Source organism: Nicotiana attenuata, unplaced genomic scaffold (assembly GCF_001879085.1).
Source record: "Nicotiana attenuata strain UT unplaced genomic scaffold, NIATTr2, whole genome shotgun sequence".
NCBI classification, from domain to species: Eukaryota; Viridiplantae; Streptophyta; class Magnoliopsida; order Solanales; family Solanaceae; genus Nicotiana; species Nicotiana attenuata.
This window is the reverse complement of record NW_017671718.1, coordinates 167,754-188,450: the sequence shown is the minus strand read 5'-3', so window position 1 is coordinate 188,450 and position 20,697 is coordinate 167,754.

The following is a 20,697-nucleotide window of genomic DNA, read 5'->3' as shown; positions in this document are numbered from 1 at the left end:
GTTTGGAAGGACGATTAGGTCGTTTCAAACTGGATGGAAGGCTGGCGAAAAGGAGCTGATCGAGTTCATGGCAAATGCCACTGTGAAAAATGGGGTAGTCACCAGTGTGGTTAGGGGAGTGAAGGTGCAATTTGATGCACCTAAATTGGGGACAATTCTGAACATACCATGTGAGGGCTATGATGACTACACTAGGCAGAGATGGCCTTGTCTAGATGATCTTCCTAGTTCTCTCCAAATCACCAGGAACTTTTGTGACACTGAGTCTGCTGAAGATGTGCTAGAGGCAAGATTTGTACAGAAGAGTGAGATGAAGCCTGAGCACAAGGTGCTATTTGAATTTGTGAACAAGTGTCCGCTGCCCAGACAGGAGAGGAGGCATACTGCTAACTACATGGACTTGGTTCTTCTGGAATGCCTTGTGAGAGGAAAGCAAATTAACTGGCCTGCCTTCATTGTCAAGCTGCTGGAGAGGGTTATAAATGGCTCCAAGGCTCATGCTACTCCTTATGGGTTCATACTGACGACTGTGCTGGATAGGTTGAATGTTCCCTTGAAGAAATGGGAGATGGCCTCCAGCAAGGACCATTTTGGTGTCAAAACCCTGTAGGCTTGTGACTATCTCCTCAGTGTAGCCCCAGTTGAACCTGGTTCATCTTTGAAGACTCCAGTGAACAGCAAGGTTAGGGCTTTGGTTCAAGAGTGTGGGACAAAGGATGCTGAGATTGCTAGGCTCAAGGCTCGAGTTGCTGAACTTGAAAATGAGAGGAATAGCCTGAAAGATGAGCTAGCAAAAGAAAAGGAAAAGGGTGAAGGGATGCTTCAAACAAGCTCAATCTTCTCCAATCCCAACCTCTGTTCCTCCAAGCCTTAGGTCCTCCAGCACTGTCTCCTTATGAGAAGAGAACACATCCGGATAAGGGTTGGAGTTTGGATTATTCTAGGACTCAAATTCAATGAAGGATCAGAATTGAGTCACAATCAAACTCTGTTTACTAACCTAATAAATAACTGAATTGTTCTCTTTTACAGGTATGCACAAATACGCAGAAGTTAAGCTAAATTGAGAGCAAAAGAGCAAGGCAATTTTGCAAGCAATTTATTTTAGATTAAGTGTGCACTCCTGCAGCTACTTGAACGAGATAGAAGAACCAATTCCATTGTGTCTTTCTTTATTTCTAGTTCAATTGTAGTAGGTGTTTTTTATATTGTACCTTTCAGCTTTCAGAGAAGCAATTGTATTAGGTAATTTGAGTATTCAAGTTAGAGTTAACTTGAAAGTGTCGTAGCAGTTGAGGCTGTGTGCCACACTGGGATTAGTGTTTAATCCTTAGGTTTACAAGAGTTTGTAAATGCTGTTTTGGCTCAGTCATTTTAGTGGAAGTTTGGGAAAATCCTACTGAGTAGTAGGTCGTGGTTTTTTCACCTTTTGAGCCAGGTGTTTTCCACGTAAAAATCTCTGTGTTCTTTACTTTATGCACTCTTAATTCCGCAAACAGTTATAGTAAGAACATCTAGAAGAACCAGGTTCTTCTAGTGCAAAAATTAGGTACCACACAAATCACCCCCCCTCTTGTGTGGTATTGACGTTTAGAACATCAGTATAAAACATCATCATGTTCTTCTCCATAAGGACTTGAACAAGATGGCCATCTGTATTGCCCCTAGGTTCCTCCATCCACCTTGTGTTGTCCTTCACCTCCCTCACTAACTCCTGCTCACTCTTATTCTTAATTATGGACATTGTAGTTTATCATCATTCACTAGCCTTCTCCCTACTAAATCCAGCTGCTCAATTGAATCACACTCGATAGGGTCTATTCCGATGCATAATTAGTTCAGTGATTCGTTAATTTGTTGCCCTCTCTGAATATGTGCGTGATCTTAGAATTACATATCTCCATCAGTGCCCTTATTTCCTCCACATGCTCCAGAATTTCCCATGGTATACTCTAGCTTCCCTCAATGATGTTTTTCAACAATAAAAAGTCCGTTTGAACCCAAACCTGTGCAAAGTGATGGTGAATGCAGTGTCTAAGTGCTTGCTTAATTGCTTCAGCCTCAGCCTCAGTATTTGTAACTTCTTGTATCTCCTGCCCACGAGCATACACCACATCTCCCAATTCATCCCTTAAACAAAAGTCAATTGCACTCCTTCTTGGGTTCCCTCTAGATGCCCCATCAGTATTCACTTTTATCCACCCCTCCATGGGAAACTCCCATAGCACTTTGTCTCTTCAGTTTTGGTGTAAAATGCTCCATCATCCTTAGTAAATCCGGCCATTTGTGTGGGACATTTCTGAGGCCTGGCTTCCTGATCTTCACCAATGCTTGTAAAGTATAAGAGACTTGATAGATTACCCTACTAATTGATACCACATCTCCATATTTGTAATTATTTCTCCTCTTTCAAAATTCCCATACAATGATGCAAGCCAACGCTTGAAAAATTGGTTTTAACCTAGGAATTACTTGGTGTGTCCAACATTTAACCACTGCTTGTTGCAAATTTAGACCCTCCAAGGATAGGCCTGCATGCATGAAGAAGTACGACCATGTTTTCTTAGCAACAATTGATCTAAAGAACACATGTGCCATAGTTTCATCTTGTGGACTTACACAACACCAACTTCTAGATGTTACCACATACCTCATTCTCCTTGGCATATCATCAAGTGGCAATTTTGCTCTCCATACTTTTCACATAAAGAATGAAATTTTAAATGGAAGTCCTTTAACCCACATATCCTTGTATGCTATATTAGGATCCCTTCTTTTCCTCAAATAATCCCATGCTGACCTTACTGAGAAATCACCCTTCTTATCTAGCATCCAGAGATGTTTGTCTAGCACATTATGTTCAGTTGGAGGTTGAATGTTTTTGTAATGACCCGACCGATCTTTTTGCTTTCTAGAATCCTGTTTCCCTAAATAAGACTTCCCGTACGTGCTTCTACTGTTTTATGACTTGCGGGGATGGTTAGTTCGGGATTTGGAAGGGTTCCGGTTGAAATCGGAACACTTGGTTCCTTAAGATTGGTTTAAAAGGCTAAACCAGAATACTTGGTTCCCCTAAATAGGTTCTATGATGATTTCGGACTTGGGCGTATGTTAGGATCGGGTTTTGGACGACCCGTGAGCGTTTCGACGCCTAATAGTGAAAGTTTGCTTTTTGAGCAAATTCCATAAGTTTGGGTTGAAATGGATTTTTACATTCTAGACGTCTGTTTGGGATTCCGATCCTGGGAATAGCTCCGTATGGTGATTCTGGACTTGGGAGAGCATCCGGAAGTGGATTCGGAGGTCCGTAGGTCGTTCCGGAGTCATTTAGCGAAAGTTAGAAATTTGAAGTTTTGGAAACTTTAACCGAGGGTGGACTTTTTGATATCGGGTTTGGATTCCAGTTCCGGAAGTTGGAGTAGGTCCGTAATGTCATTGAAGACTTTCATGCAAAATTTTGCGTCATTCCGAGGTTATTTGAAAGGAATCGAACGTGCAGAAGTGTTTTTAGAAGTTTTGAGTTCACGAGTTAACCAATGCGTTTTGGCGTCCGATTTGTGGTTTTTGATGTTATTTCGGTGTTCCGATTGCGTGAGCAAGTTTGTACGATGTTGTCAGACTTGTGTGGGTGTTTGGAGTGGAGCCCCGAGGGCTTGGGTGAGTTTCGGACGTTTGGATAGATGAAAAACACATCAGTTTTCTGGAGTTTCTTGGCAGCAGTTGCAGGTCTCGCAAATGCGAGGTTCGCATTTGCGAGAAGGGATTCGCAATTGCGAAGGAGCCCGACCTAGGCACTGTTCGCATTTGCAATACATTGGCCGCATTTGCGATCCCAGCAGAGTCCGCATTTGCGACTCTTGGGTCGCATTTGCGACCTTGGCAGCCTAAGACCAGGTTCGCATTTGCGATGGTTTTTTCGCATTTGCGACCCTCGCATTTGCAAACCAGGTGTCGCAAATATGACATCAGAGGCCTGTGCTCAGCTCATTTAATGTGGGGCTTAGACCATTTATTTCATTTTCCTTCATCTCTTGGGCGATTTTGGGAGCTTTTGGAAGAGGATTTTCACCTAGCACTTTGAGGTAAGTAATTTCTACACAACATGAGTTATATACATAGATTATGGGTAGATTAACATGTAAAAATAGGTGAAAATCAAAGGTTTAGAAAATCTAGGTTTTTGATAAAAATGAGATTTGACCACGAAATTGGTTATGGAATTTAGTAAAAATCATATATTTTAGTTCATGGGGTTATGGGTAATAACTTTCTTTGAAAATTTCTAGAATCCGGATACGTGGGTCCGGGGGTAAATTTTAAGAATCTTACGTTTAGGGTTGGGTAACCTCTTAAATGGTTAAAATACGAACTTTTGAGTATGTATTGATTAGTTTATATACTATTTGATTAGTTTTGGGGTTATTCGGCACCAAATTGAGGATTTGGGCACTATCTTGAACTGGGAAGTAGGCTTTGAGGCGAGGTAAGTCTCTTTTCTAACCCTGTAAGAGGGAATTAACCCCATAGGTGAATTAAATGAATATGTGTACCTATTTGTGGGGGCTACGTATGTACGGGATGACGAGAGTCCGTACGTAGCTACTAATTATACTATTGTACGGGTAGTCTAGGACCCGTATCATGCTATACTTGAAATGTTTGTGCCCCTACTTGCTTATTTAATTGCTTAAGTTATGTTGGGATGTGATATACGAATTTTAAAAGGTTAAATTCACTTACCCGAAGTTGTAAATGGTACACTAGACTGTAAATGAGAATTTGTGTTTTATTTGAAATGTTCTCTATTTGTGGAGCGGGCCGAGCATCTCGGTACCAAATAGATGCATCTATGGTTCGTGTCGTTTGACCCTCGGCTGTGCACAGTTAAATATTATGTTGGATCGGGCCGTACGACCTCGGCATAATTTGCGCATGACAACTCTATGGAACTATTCATTATTCATACTGCTTAAATGTCTTGAAATGCTAGCTGTTAAATGATGAACTAAACTTGGGATTTAATATTGGTAAAAGATGAATTTATTATTTACTGTTATTGAGCTTTCAGTATCTTTCATGAAATCCATGCTTAGAATAAAATTTTATTATATTATATTTAGCCCATAGTAAGTGTCAAAGTCGACCCCTCGTCACTACTTCTTCGAGGTTAGACTAGATACTTACTGGGTACATATTGTTTATGTACTCATGCTACACTTCTGTACTTAATTGTACATGATCCGAGACAGGTACATCTGGTTACAAGTCCGGCATGCATCTTTTAGCCCCGCTACGAGATTTACGTTGAGCTGCCCTTCGGAGCCGTACTGCAGCAGCCGAAGTCTTCCTTTTGTTATATTTTTTGTCTATTACATTTCAGACAGTAGACTAGTATTCTTTTGTATATTCTACTAGAATGCTCATACACTTGTGACACCAGGTCTTGGCACACACCAGTAGACTTATGATTTTTGGTTGTATTTCTACAGTTATGATTTCATTTAGCTACTTTCATTTTGATCGCTTTTAAAAATCCGTTATTCACTAAATTCTTTAAATTTAAGGAAAGTTAGCCGTTTGAAAAACTTAATAAAAATGGAAATCACTAGATTGTTCACTGTTGGCTTGCCTAGCAACGGTGCTGGGCGCCATCACGGCCTAAAACTAGAATTGGGTCGTGACAACATGGTATCAGAGCACTAGGTTCACGTAGGTCTCACAAGTTATGGGAAGACCTAATAGAGTCTTGCGGATCGGTGCGAAGACATCAGTACTTATCTTCGAGAGGCTATAGGGTGTTAGGAAACTACTCTTTATTCATCTCCTATCGTGCAGCTGATGGTATACTAAGTTTCTTCCTTCTATTCTCTCACAGATGGTGAGAACGCGCACGGTGGACGTTCTGGACTCGGGAGGAGCTGCTCCCCCTGTTGCTAGAAGTCGAGGCAGAGGTCGGAGGAGGGAACCAACCTGAAGTAGGGGACGAGGATGCCAGAGCTACCCTAGTTGCACCACCAGTGGATCCAGTGGAGGATCCCATCGTTGAGAAGCAGGGCGAGGTGCCCGCAGCAGAGCCAGCCCCGGGCTTTCAGGAGGTCATGGGCCGTATGCTGCGGTTCATGGACACTATGACTCAGGCCGGTTTATTTTCAGCAGACCCAGCCACATCTCAAGTGGGAGGGGGAGCACATACCCCTACTGCCCAGGCTTCGGGGCATGCACCTATCGTGTATCAGACCCCGGGGGCACTACCTATGGACAGAGCCCAGCCAGTTGCAGCAGCTACACCTGAGCCTAGACCAGCCGCGGCCCGCGAGACGCAGAAGTTATTGGATAGATGGACTAGGCTACATCCTCATGTCTTCGGAGGTGAGCAACATATGGATCCCCAGGACTTCATTGATCGGTGCAGGGACAGACTACACAATGAGGATATTGGAGTTGCATGGGGTGGATTTCACTACTTTCCAGTTGGAGGGCAGGGCCCGTAGGTGGTGGCAGTCTTATCTTCTCGGCAGGCCAGTGGGTTCTCCTCCCATAACTTGGGACCAGTTTACACTCCTATTCTTGGACAGGTATATCCCACCCTCTTAGAGGAAAGAGTTGCAGTTTCAGTTTGAAAAGCTCCAGCAGGGTCAGATGTCTATGACCGATTATGAGGCGAGATTCTCTGAGTTATCTCGCCATGCACATATGATACTCCCTACTGATGCGGAGAGAGTGCGGAGGTTTTTTGCGGGGTTGCACTCAGGTATTCAGGATACTATGGCACGGGAGGTTGAGATGGGGACTTCTTATCAGCTAGTAGTGAAGATAGCTTGGAGGATTGAGGGTTACCATTTGAGGGGTAGAGAGCAGATGCAGAGGGATAAGAGGGTCCGTTACTCTGGGGAGTTTAGAGGTGCCCCGGCTGGGGGCCGAGGTCAGTTTGGGAGGGGTCAGCCTAGCAGACCAACATATCCAGCACCATCACCTCCTCGGGGTGCTCCGGTGCGACCCTATCTCAACGCCATGCCAGAGAGTTCTTACAGCCCACTAACCATTCAGGGTTCTTCCAGTGGGCACTCAGGCCACCAGGGTTCTTCCAGCTCCTATTTCAGTGCCATGCTAGAGAGTTCATATCGCCCACCAACTATTCAGGGTTCTTTCAGTGGGTCTTCAGGCTATCAGGGTCAGACTTCAAGGCAGCCGATCATCGTACCGAGGGGTTGTTTCGAGTGCGGAGATCGCAGTCACATGCAAAGATTCTGCCCCAAGCTTCGGGGAAAGGCAGTACAGCAGGGCCAGCAACCCATGATTTCATCACTAGACATCCGGCCGCCCAGAGGCGTAGGGCAGGCGGGTAGGGGCTGTCCTAGAGGTGGAGGCTAAGCAGGGGGAGCTCAACCAGCTACTGTTCAGTCAGGCGGAGGCCAGCCAGCTGGCGCTCCACCCAGGTTCTATGCTTTTCCGGCCAGACCAGATGCAATGGCCTCAGATGCCGTGATCACAAGTACTATTTCTATCTACGGTAGGGATGCTTCGATATTATTTGATCCAGGGTCTACCTATTCATATGTATCATCTCTGTTTGCTCATTTCCTAGATATTCCTCGTGAGTCCTTGGGTATTCCTGTTTATGTGTCCACTCCTGTAGGCGATTCTGTGGTTGTGGATCGAGTCTATCGGTCCTGTGTGGTCATATTTTGTGGTTACGAGACTAGTGCGGACCTTCTGTTGCTTGACATGACCGACTTTGAAGTCATCCTGGGCATGGACTGGTTATCCCCATATCACGCCATCCTTGATTGTCATGCCAAGACTGTTACCCTAGCGACGCCAGAGTTGCCTAGATTGAAGTGGAAGGGTTTGTCTGTCAGTACATCTAGTTGGGTGTCGCGCCCCCTTTTTCTCGCAAAATCGGGTTTATGAAATTTGGAGGGACAACTCATTCCTTTTGGGAACTGGGTTTGAAGAGTCGCCACCTAATGATTAGGGTGCATTAGGACACCAAAAGAATTCGATTTGAATAACCAGAGATAGGATAAGGGCTTGAAATTATTCTAAGGGGAAGGTGTTAGGCACCCCTCAGAATCCACTAGTGTGGTTCCCGGTCAGACAATTATTGTGAATTTGGGTACAATTAACATATAAACAAATAAGGCTCAAATAAGAGGGGATTTCAGCACATAATGGTTTGAAAGTAAACAAGGTTTGCAAGAGCAATTAGAAGAGCTGATTTTAAAAATAAAGAGTTAAAATGCTAAGGAAAAGAAATAAAGAATGAAGGGAGAGGGGTCCTAGGTTTATTAATAATATGGATCATACCCACAGAATGTCCGGTAATCACTCTTCAATGAGGGGCTACACGTGACATTATCGCGTGGTCATCATATCCATATCTACGCATCCCACCCCGTTAAGGTATTTAAAGCGCGGATTGATATCTATTACTTAATGCATGCTATTACCCGTCCCAATCCTATCAGTCCCGGAGGCACTTAGGACTACTAATCCTAAAAGGGAAGGATATTAGGCTTATTTGGAGTTTCAAAGGTAAAATTCTAAGGCGACATACAAAACACATACTGCAATTTGGGGAGACATATAAACATATAAGGCTCAATTATACCTCCTTGCACAGAAAAAAACACATAATAGCATGTCTTGCACGTACTGCTTAGGTCTGATTAGAATTAAATATGAAGGAGTCTAAAGGATTAGGGCAGATTGGTTTATTACATAGTTCAGATAAGAAGCCCGAATAAGGACTGCCTGCTGGTTGTAATAATTAACAGAAGCCGATTCAGTTTTTATTATTACTCTAAGGTTTGCCTAAGTGCTCAGACGGGATCCTATAGGCATGGTATCTATTGAACTCAGAAGGTGGTAAGACAGTAAAGCTCAAAAAATGAATTGTTTGAAATCATAAAAGTGCATGCTTGTTAACATTGGGGGACTTAGATTATCCAAAAGAGATGCGGAATTAACAAATTGATTACAGGCTCTGTAGGTGGTAGTCTGTATTATTACTGATTTTACGTCTAGCAATGGGTGAAGCGAATCAGATTCATTTAGAAACTCCTATAGGCATGTTTTCTACACGTTGCTGATTTATACACTTATAGACGTGGTTTCTAGATGCAGAACTTGTTTTAAAACATGGTATCTAAATGCAGAAATTGAACCCTATAGACATGGTTTCTAGATGCAGAACTTGTTTTAAAACTTATAAACATGGCATCTAAATGCATAAATTGAACCTTATAGACATGGTTTCTAAATGCAGAACTTGTTTTAAAACATGGTATCTAAATGCAGAAATTGAACCTTATAGACATGGTTTCTAAATGCAGTTTGAATTATGCAGAATGGCGTTGGAACAATCCTATATGTCACGACCCAAAATCCACCGAGGGTCGTGGTGGCGCCCGGAACCGCTGTCAGGCAAGCCAACCAATGAGCAAATGAGATCCAAATTCAGATTTTATTGAACCATTAGATCCGTATCGAAATTACGGAGCCACAGGAAAAATAATCATCGAATTTGGACATCGTATGAGGAAGTTATGCTCATTTTCATGTCGGGAAAAATTGCTGGTTTCTGGTGTGACGCAAATGCGAACTTTTCCATCGCAATTGCGATGCCCAGTTCGCAAATGCGTCAATTTTGTCGCAAATGCGACTTCTGCCAGCCCTACCTTGTTTGCAAATTGCAAGGGTTCGTAATTGCGAACCCTGGGTCGCAAATGCGACATCTGAGGCCTGTTAAGTGAGATTTTTGACGAGATTTTCACCCATTTTTCAATTTTCTCAAACCCTAAACCTCCATAGACGATTTTTCCAAAGACCCAAACTTCTCCAAATCATTGGGTAAGTGTCTCTAATCAATTTCCAACTATATTTTTGTGATTATATCTTATATTTAACATCAAATTCATGAGAATCTAAAGGAAAATTTGGAAAAAATTGTGAAATCTTTCAAAAATGTAAAATGATGATTTGAATGACCAAATGGTATCGGAATTAGATAATTTTTGTATGGGTGAACTCGTAGCGGAATGGTGTTCTATTTTNTATGAGATAGACCAACTCAAAGACCATCGATCCAAAGCCTTTCTCCAATTTGAGTGTGTCAGAGTTCCCTAAGAGCCTCAATGGGACTCCGGGCAGTGCTCAAACCCAAATTGTATTACCAGAATAGGGACAAGTGCAGCGTGGAAGTGCCAGCCCTCAAGTGTCCAAGTTCAGAGGGAGCTCAAAGGGTCCCAAGGCAAGGTTCACAAGAGGGGGCAGAACTTAAGTCTAAGAGAGAGTGCAAGTGAAGAAACAAAGTTTTAAAGAACTAAGAAAGCACAGAAGAGGGGAAGAGGGGCTGGGAAACAATTACAGGATTGAGGATTTCACACAAAGGGGTTCAGGGATTGGGGATTGAAAAGAGCCTATGTACTTAGGCATTAGCTAATTCTGGGCATACACAGCAATAGAGAGTGTTGTTATGCTTGCGAAATCAACAAGAATACACAACATATGATGGTGACAAAGAGGTTATGATTCCAGGGGAATCAAGTTTGAATCATAGACAGTAATACTTAATACTGTCATGCCTCAAACAAACCATTAGCATCAAACACATTTAGGATGCATAGTAGGTGCAGAACAGGTAAAAGGAAATTGCAACATGCTAAAATAAGTACTGAACTAAACACAAGCAGTAGGCAGACAAGAGGGTAAAAGTATTAAGTAAACACATTGTTGTGATTGCTGAAAATCTTAATCAGGACATACCAGTTTCAAAGAGCAAAATACAGTAAAAGCAAGTAGCAGGGCTTGAGAGCAGGCCATAGTAGAAGTAACAAGAGAGAATACTTTTGAGTGTGAGTGTGAGTTCAGAAACTAAGAGTGTTCGTGTCTGTTTGTTAATGGAAAAGCTGGGTATTTATAGTTTGAAAATAGGTAGAAAGTAAGGCAAGAAAATAATTATGGAACTGTGTATCAATTAAAAATCAATCAGTATCAAAGACTTCCTTTAATCAAGGAGTTAAAACCAAACGGTAGTGGACAGAAAACTTTTAAGGAAAGAAATCAAGTAAGCATCTTGTGCAAAGTAGACAATTAGGGGTAAATACATAAGGGTTTAATTAAGGGAAGAATCTTTGAAAGACTCGGTTAACCAAATAAGGTAAGAAAACAAAGTAAAGCTGCAGAATATAGGGGCAATCAGTGCATAGTAAATCAAGGAGTCGAGGGATTCGAAATTACTGATTCATGAATAAACAAATAAACCAAGTCAGAAATAGGAGAATCGAAAGGCTAAGGAAAGCTTTCAAATCAACCCAAGAAACAGGGAAATCAGTAAACAAGGAAAGAATCAATCAAACTTACACGAGGAGGTCTGAAATCAGTCCACAATTAAGGGTTATTTTGAGAGGGAAATTTAGCCTATAAAGAGTGCATAAACATTAAGCATGCAAGGCTGAATCTATGGCAAAGAGAAGTGTCATGCAATCACAAAATCAGTAAGTAGTGGACTATAGGAACATGGTAGTCACCTCAGTAACAGAGAAGAGGGAGTATCCAATAGCATGCAAAAGGGGTCAAGTAAAAGATCTTATAGAGTTTAGCAGGAAGTCAGAATCATACAAAGAAACAAAAGTTGAAACAAAGATTTCGAAACTCAGTCGAGCAGTAGATGAAACAACTTCAGAAACTCGAATAGGTCCAAAGAAATTAGGGTTTTGAAACCAAACAAGTTCAGAGATGAGGAACAAGCAAATCACATAGCAAATAGACTCAAAACTCGAATGAACCCCCAAATTTTAGGGTTTCTACCATCAATCGAGTATAGAGATGAAAGACAAGAGAATCAGGCAAAAATATCAACAAAGAAAATAAAATCAGAAACCTTAAGAAAGAACTAAGACTTTAACATGCACACTCCAATAGAAGAATAACATAAAGGAACACAGTAGAACATGCTAAAGATCAGAGAAACTTCTAAATAACTTAACAAAACCCTAAATCGGGAAAGATAAAAGTTCTGATGGTAAAGTTTTGAAAGGAACTTTGAGAAAACATTTAAAAGCTTAGAGAAAACACAGATCTATAACGGATCTAAAAGAATCAGAATAACCTCGAAGGTTAGGGTTTCAGAAGAACCCAGATGGTGAGAAAGGCTTGGAGGGTCATTGATCTGAGCAGGAAAAGCCAAGAGACAGGCTTGAATAGCGATGGCTGGCCGGAACAAGGTCAAAGATGGCCGGAAACAGCCATAGAACTGAAAGCATCCGAGGTCTGGACCAAGCTTCTTCAAAGTTTGGTCTTGAAACCATAATAATCGAGCATGTAGGAGTCACAGGAGGCAGATACAGGCCATTAATGGCTTTGGAAGCCATTGATTCAGGCGATTTTAGGGTGGTGTTAGAAGGCGGCGGCTAGGTTTGAGAGAGAGTTTGGGAGAAGGGGGATTCAAGGGCGGCTACCGGTGAGAAGTGATTAGGGTTTGGGGGTAATGGGGAATTAAAAGGAAGGTTAAAAGGTGGTCGTTGATCATTTTGATTAACGGCCTGGATTGAATGGGGATCCGGGCGGGTTATTTTAAAAGGGTCGTGGGTCGGGTAGATTAGGATTTGGGCTGGGTAATTGGGTTATAGGATTGGGTCTAATTGGGGTGCCAAATCAGGCTAAAAATTGAATTGAAAATGGGCTAATATTTAAATAGCCATTTTTCCCTTGTTTATTTTATAAAAATAGTAGAATAATTTCTGAAAATAAATTAAAGGTACTGAAATGATTAATAATACGTAATTATCAAACTAAAAATACTGGAGTCAATTTTATAATTATAAACACAATTAAACCTTAAAAGAGGCTAATATTGCAATTATATGCAATTAGCTTTTAAAATACTAAATAAATTTGTAACAAATGCACAAAAATTATGTTAGCTATATTTTAGTGTAAATATGAGAATACAATAAATGAATTACCAAAATGATAATTTTGGGAATAATTATTGGGTTTTTTTTGACAAAATAAGGCAATAAATTGATTTAAAAATTAGGAAAAATAATAAAACATTGGGACATACTTATATATGCATATACATGCTATTTTGAAGGTATTTTGCATATTAAACAAATATAGGAAAAAATTGGGTATCAACAGTATGAGGCCAAGACTGTACGTCTAGAATTGGCTAAAAGCCTTGGGGTCGAGGTGGTCGAAGCTAAGTGTGATTCCTTCCTTGTGGTAAATCAAGTCGATGGGACGTCCGAAGTAAAAGAAGACGAATGCGAAGGTATTTAGACAAGTTGCAGGTAATGTTGCATCAATTTAAGGAATGGACCCTACATCACGTGCCCCGAGATCAAAATAGCGAGGCCGATGCTCTGGCTAACTTGGGATCATCAGTTGATGACGATGAATTCAGTTCAGGGTCAGTAGTTCAGCTCGTGAAATCGGTAGTAGAAGAAGGCTATGCCAAAATAAACTCAACAAGTTTAACCAGGGATTCGAGGAACAAATACATAAATTATTTGAAGATCGGGAAGCTGCCCTCGGATCCCAAAGAATCGAAAGCTTTGCGCACGAAGGCAGTCAGGTTTAGCTTGTCCGAAGGGACTCTGTTCAGAAGAACATTCGACGGCCCGCTCGCCATATGCTTGGGGCCGGGTGATACCAAATATACTTTGAGGGAAGTTCATGAAGGCACTTTCGAAAACCATTCGGGGGCAGAATCTTTGGTTCGGAAATTCATCAGGGCCGACTATTATTAGATCGAAATGGAGAACGATGCGAAAGGACTTTGTACGAAGATGCGACTCATGTCAAATACATGCACTGATGGTCCACCAACTGGGAGAACTGCTTCATTCGGTCTTGTCCCCATGGTCGTTCATGAAATGGGGAATGGACATCATCGGTCCCCTACCGTGGGCACCTGGTAAGGCTCAAGTCATACTATTTATGACCGATTATTTTTCTAAATGGGTTGAAGCCCAAGCGTTCGAGAAAGTTCGGGAAAAGGAAGTCATTAACTTTATTTGGGATCATATAATATGCCGATTCGGGATACCGGCCGAGATCGTGTGTGATAATGGGAAGCAATTCATCGGCAGCAAGGTAAATAAATTTTTTGAAGATCACAAGATTAAAAAGATCTTATCAACACCCTATCATCCTAGTGGGAACGGACAGGTGGAATACACAAACAAGACCATACTTCAAAACCTAAAAAAGAGATTGACCGATGCCAAAGGGAAATGGAAAGAAATCTTGCCCGAAGTCTTATGGGGGTATCGTACAACCTCGAAGTCTAGTACCAGGGCCACCCCGTTTTCATTGGTCTACGGTGCTGAAGCATTAATACTAATCAAAGTGGGAGAACCGAGCCTCAGGTTCTATGCGACCGAAGAGTCGAATGGCGAGGCCATGAACACGAGCTTGGAACTATTGGATGAAAGGCATGAGTCCACCCTAGTCCGATTGGCCTCCCAGAAATAGCGGATAGAAAGATATTACAACCGAAGAGCCAACCTCTAACACTTCAAGATCGGGGACTTGGTGTTAAGAAAAGTAACACTGCATACCCGGAACCCGCACGAAGAAAAGTCGGGACCGAATTGGGAAGGACCATATCGAGTCGTCGGAATCACCGGCAAAGGCTCGTACAAACTCGAAGCACGAAACAGTGCACAACTACCGAACAATTGGAACGTGATGCACTTAAAGCGGTACTACTGCTAAGGTATGATCTCATTTAATTTTTTATAATATTATGAATCGGACTAACACTTGCAGGCAATGGCCAAAGGAGAATGTGACTATTAGGTCTGAAAGCACGCGTTGCACTCGTTTTCCCTTTAACCGATTTTGTCCCAAATGGGGTTTTTGGAAATGTTTTTAACGAGGCAACAGCAAAATCGTGCTAACTTAGATTCGAAAGTCGGTCTTAAATCGGAGTCAATGGGCACATCAACAGTATCTGATCCCCCTCAAGATCGACCTCAAATACTAGGGGTCATCACCATTGGGTTAAGGTTATTAGCAAGGAAAGAAGGAAACTTTGTACCTGTATAGCTTAGGCTCGGTGGTTAGGATTTATTTTAAGGGACGAACGGTCAAGTGAATCGTGCCTACATAAGCCACCTTAGTCGTGATACAAGCTTTTACACACTTTCGATCATGTACTTTGCACACAGAAATGAAAGCAAGTTTCCACCTTGCTATTAAACATTTTTACCTCTTAAAACACAGATCCGACCCCTATTCGGTGACTATCGAGCCCAAGGGCTACCCCTACTCGGGGACTGTCGTCCGAATAAAGTTCGAGCAACTCGGGATACCAAATCTCGGAGGCACAAAACCTATTAGGTAGTGCCCAAGCACAAAAGGCTACTGCCACGCTAAAAATGGCTCAGAGACGTCCGAAGCTCGTAATCAGAACATAAGGCCTTCATAAAAATGCAAAACCTACTATAAGGTTACCCTCGACAAAAGCATCGTCTAAAATCACTTAAGAATCTTGGAAAACTTTCGGTCACTCAGAGTTTTCAAAGCCTCGAGCAAATAAAGTTGCATCAAAATCAGTCTATGTTCGTACCTCCGAAAAACGAATGACTTATTACTGTATTTGATTTTTTCCTAAGGCATTAGAGATATTTGCAAGAATAGAAATTATGAAAAGATGCTAAAAAAGTAGAGACTCAAAATTGCCAGAAAGAGAAATTTTACATATTCCGGAATGTATTTACAAAGGCCCAACAAAAACGGCCTCAAAATAAATAAAAAACATACACAAGACAAAAACTAAAAAAAGTTCTAAGGCATTCATGCCTGAACTTCACCGGGGCCCGACTCGTCGCCAGAACTGTCGCAGCCTTCACCCTCGGAGCCTTCGGCACCTTCCGGCTTGGAAAGTTTCTTCGCCTCGGCCCCAAGGTTCATTTCTTCCTCGATCTCAGCCGATAGGTCGAAGCATCGGGTGTGAATCTCTTCGAGGGTCTCCCTTCGGGACAGCCGCCTCATATATTCGGCATTGGTCTTCAGGCGAGCCTCGACTGCTTTGACATCGGCCTTGTACTGAGCCACCATATCTTAGGCATCGGCGGAGGTTGGGTCCAACTTGGACTTTATTGCTTTGTATTCTCTACCGAGGGCGTCCTGCTCTGCTAGAGCCGAGCTCAGTTATACTCGGAGATCATCACTCAGCTGGGATTGCTTGACAGCTTTCTCCTTCACCACCCAATGTTGGACCTCTACCGATGCCAGCTTTGCTTGGGCGGTTTCCTTCTCTGAAACCAGCAGGTCCATTTGGCTCTTCCACCCGTCGGCCATGGCTTGAATCTCATTCTTCTCGATTCGGAGTTGATCGATCTGGTCGATCTTTTGTTTGACCAGAAAGGTTTTGTCGTTAGCCACCATGACTAGTTCCTCGTTTGTAACTTCAAAGACCTTTACAATTTCGACCAGGTTGGCATGTTCGCACCTCAGAGTCGAAGCTTCCTTCTGAGTCCTATCCAGCTCGGCCTGAAGGCCCTTGACGGCCCTATCTTGTTGCTCGCTGAGGAGCTTATATATATCCTTCTTTCGAGCTTGCTCCTTGAGCCCGAGCTCGAGCTGATTGACCTCGGTATGGTACCAAAGGAAACTCTCATGGTGAGGTACCGTGGCCTGCAAAACAAAGAAAGTCGTGAGAGATATCAAAACCTAAGTAAAATCCAAGATGACTTAATGATGCCTCACCCGATTCAGCGCTTGTTGAGCCTCATTGAAAATACACGGTACGTCCACCTCGTTTATTTTCGCCCGGTCCTCCTCGGTCACCAGACATTGGAGGTAGCTGGCTACGCTTAATAGAGCAAATAGAACCCGTGCATCCACCGGGATACTAAGAACAACCGCTCTCTTGCGACAAGGGTCCACACTCGGAGCGGGAAACTGATTGACCAACTTTGGGCACGAATTCGGCCCACCAGCTTCCGAAGATACATCCTTCTTCGGGACTTCGAGGTCGCCCAGCCCGAAAACATTTTCCAAAGTAGACAAATCCACACCATCGAAGAAGGAATGAAGAGGGTCGTCTACATTGTGGACTCCATCACTTGACTTCTCTTTTCCTGCTTGGGCCTCCTCAAAAATGGACTCGGTGTAAGAAGGCATCTCAATGATTTCTATTACACTGGTTGCTCCCTTCGGTGCAAAACCGACTTCTCGGGGGGTCTCAGCCCCCGTCTCCATCTCGACTTCTTGAGTCAGAGGGAATTCGATCTCACGGCCCGCCCCCGTTGTGGCCTGCTCCCCAGCAAGGGTCGATCTGTGGGAAACAAAAATATCATCTTCTTTAGACTCATCCCTGAGCCGGAGAAGTGAGTCAGAATCCGACACCCGGGAGTTGGTGCTCTTCTTGAGCTTACGAGCCACCCTCTTTTTTGGCTTCACTTCGGAGCTCGGGGAGCCCGAAGAATTTCTTTTCCTATTTTTCTTTTCCCTTGCGGCAGCCCGGGGCTGTTCCGTAATGGAGGGATCAACAGACAAGGATACAGCCTCTTCCCCTTCCAAAGGCCTAAGTTCGGTAGTTTGAGACAAACCTATAAAAGAAAGAAGAAATGTCAGTATGATGTGAGTTAACAATGCGGTAATAGCTATTCAAAGGAGAACCTTACCATGAGAACGGGCCTCCCATCGTCCCTTCAAAAGCTTGCGCCATGTGTGCGCGAAGTATGACATCTGCTTGCAGATGCCCTCGATCCACTCCTTGAGCCGGGGGACTGCATTTGGAACCAGGAAACAGCCGCACAACCACAAATATGAATGATGCGAAAGAAAATGAAGAAAAATTGACACTTAAGGAATGGTTGCACTTACGAGATTCAATCCACTTCTCGGGGAATGGCATAAACTCAGGAGGGATCAGATCTTCGGTCTTCACCTGAACGAAGCATCCCAGCCAGCCTCGGTCTCGATCCTCGTCAATGCTCGGAAAGGGGGCCTTGCTGGCCCACCGAGTAAGCTTGATTAGTCCCTCACAAAAAATTCGGGGACTGTATAGACGAAGCACGTGGTCGAGGGTGAGCCGAGGAGACTCGGTTTTATTCATGAAATAGCGAAGGAGGATCACGATCCTCCAGAGAGACGAGTGATTTGCCCCAGGCACACCTCGTATCTCTTGCAAAAATCCAAAACGATTGGGTCTACAGGGCCCAATGTGAAGGGATAAGTGTAAAAAACCTAAATACCCCTCCACACGGGTAGTGATATCGTCGTCATGCCCATGGAATACCTATCTCCCCATTTACTGTCCTCTCGGACAGTAGGGAGGGTATCTTCGTGACAGAGCATATATATCATGTTTGGACGAGGCCTTCTCGACCTTAAAGTCATCCGCATTTGAAAAGTCCCCAGGAATAAAGCTTTTCAAGGGGGGCTCGGGGGTCGGTTCGGTAGCAGCCACTTCGGGAGCAGCCGTCTCAAGGACAACCATTTCGGGAGCGGCCACTTCGGTACTGGCAGCCGGATAGGAAGATGCAAAAGGCAGCCTGCTGAGGAACTGACTAGGAAGTTTTAGCCATTACTATCTAAAAAAGCTTGAAAATTTAGAGAAAAAGTATGGAGATTTGAAGGAGCAAGTTTAAAGGCTGAAGAAAAGAGTATCAAGACATGAAGATTTGAAGGATATTTGGTTAAGAACCTAAGAACAAATCTGAAGATTTGATGATCAAAGGGGGAGATATCAAAGTTTGAAAGAAGTTGGCGATAGTTGGGAAATTTGAAGGTAGAAACTTGCTCAGAAAGAGAAAAAAGAGAAAAAAGGTAGAAGCTTTTATAGGGGAAGTAGGCGACACTTCGTATTCGGAGGCAACCAGCTGATGGTTGACCACGTGTCTGATGTCAGAACGATGCAACTGATGAGACATTTCGACTTCTTCGTCGTTTCGGTTGTAACGTATGGAGAAAGAAACCGGAGAACATCTATCGTTTTCATCATTTCGACAAACCTACTCTCTGAGAAACGAGGGGACTATCTGTATACGAGTATAACCGGGGATAATGAGCACCTCAATTTCCCAGTGGGGCAAACGAAGCAAGGACATAACTACAAGGAATCGAAATCGAAGCTAGGAACCTCTCGTACCAAGGCCCGAACAAAGTACCTTTCCCCGGAGCCATAGAGACTATGTCCCAGGATCCGATTCGAGCTCTAAGACCTCGGAAAGCATTACCAAACATCCACACATGATTAACAAAGGCTGTGATATACGTGCCCAACTAAATATCATGGCGTAGATCTCAGCCCGTATCGGCAGTAGATCATTGATTAACGAAAAAGAAGATTTTTACCTTTCTTAGAATTGTACTAGGAATGAAACTCTCCTACTATATAAAGGAGATAATTTTTATTCAAGAAACACACTGTAACACGCATATTAAGGCAATATAAACTTGTTTTCTCTGCTTCTAAGTTATTTCAAAGTTCTAATCCTTGTCATAGCTTTTCATATATATATTTTGGCTCCCAATCGAAGGCGGACTAATTGTTAAGCTCTGATATGAGCCCGGACTCAATACTGCAGCTGGTTTGGCTACTCGTTTTATCTTTAATTTTCTTATCTAATGTTATTGATCACTTGTATTGGATTAATCCACGCATCCTTAAAATAGCAAACAAATTCAATTACTATCCATTTTTAAGGGGTAAACAGTTATATAACATTAATTGCAGTACATAAACCTGGTGGGTCCAGTTCAATATAGAGTTAGTGGCTAAAGTCTAAAAATACGTCGAAGAAGCAAAAATGCCTAATTGGGTCGAATCAAACGATCAAAGGAAAGATTGATCGAGGATGAATAACGTAAACGAGAGCAACCTAAAAAAAGTAGCTTGATGCACGAAATATCCTGCATTGACGCAAAATTCGAAAAAAGGCCCTATTGAAAGAAAATTTTGGACATACTATCGCAGAACGAGCCAACCTTAGGTCGTGAAGGAGCAACTAAGCGACGATGACCTTCACTCATTATTGTGTTGAGTTCTGATCACATCGGTTCCTTAGGGATGGGATGATATCTTTATATGGTCTCGGGCAATCCTCATCTATTGAGCTAGTTTTTAGAATTAAGTTAGGTTACAAGTAATTCATTTCTTTATCATGATATTAGAATTATGTTCATCTCAATTCCTAATTACCTGATAATAGGCTCCCATCTTATATTATCCAAGCTCTAGACCCCATCTTATATTATCCAAGCTCTAGATATTTAGTCTTATACATGTGGAGGGAGGCGAGCTGTTGAGTTCCCGCCTCAGTTCTGTGATGGTCTTTTGATATGATTTTGAATAATTTTCACCTATTAATGCTTTTGGGATTGAGTTATATCCAAAATCCTTTTGCATATCTACACTAAGTCCAACAATGAGGAGACCAAGAGAAGAACTTAATTAAAGAGCTACCCGATCAACTGGCGAGGCAAAAGCAATGTGTCTTAAGCAGGCACAAGGCAAGTGTTAAGCTTGTGGTGTGCGTGGGAACAATTGCATAATATATTTAACGAATATTGTAAATTCAAAAACAAAAAAAAAGAGAAATATACTATAGAAGATACAAAGATATACGTAATTCTGTTGATTAAACCTATGTATCGTGTGACATAAGCATTATACTACTCAAAGATAATGTGAAAGAGCGTACAACCTTAGAATTAATGCTTTATTTTTTT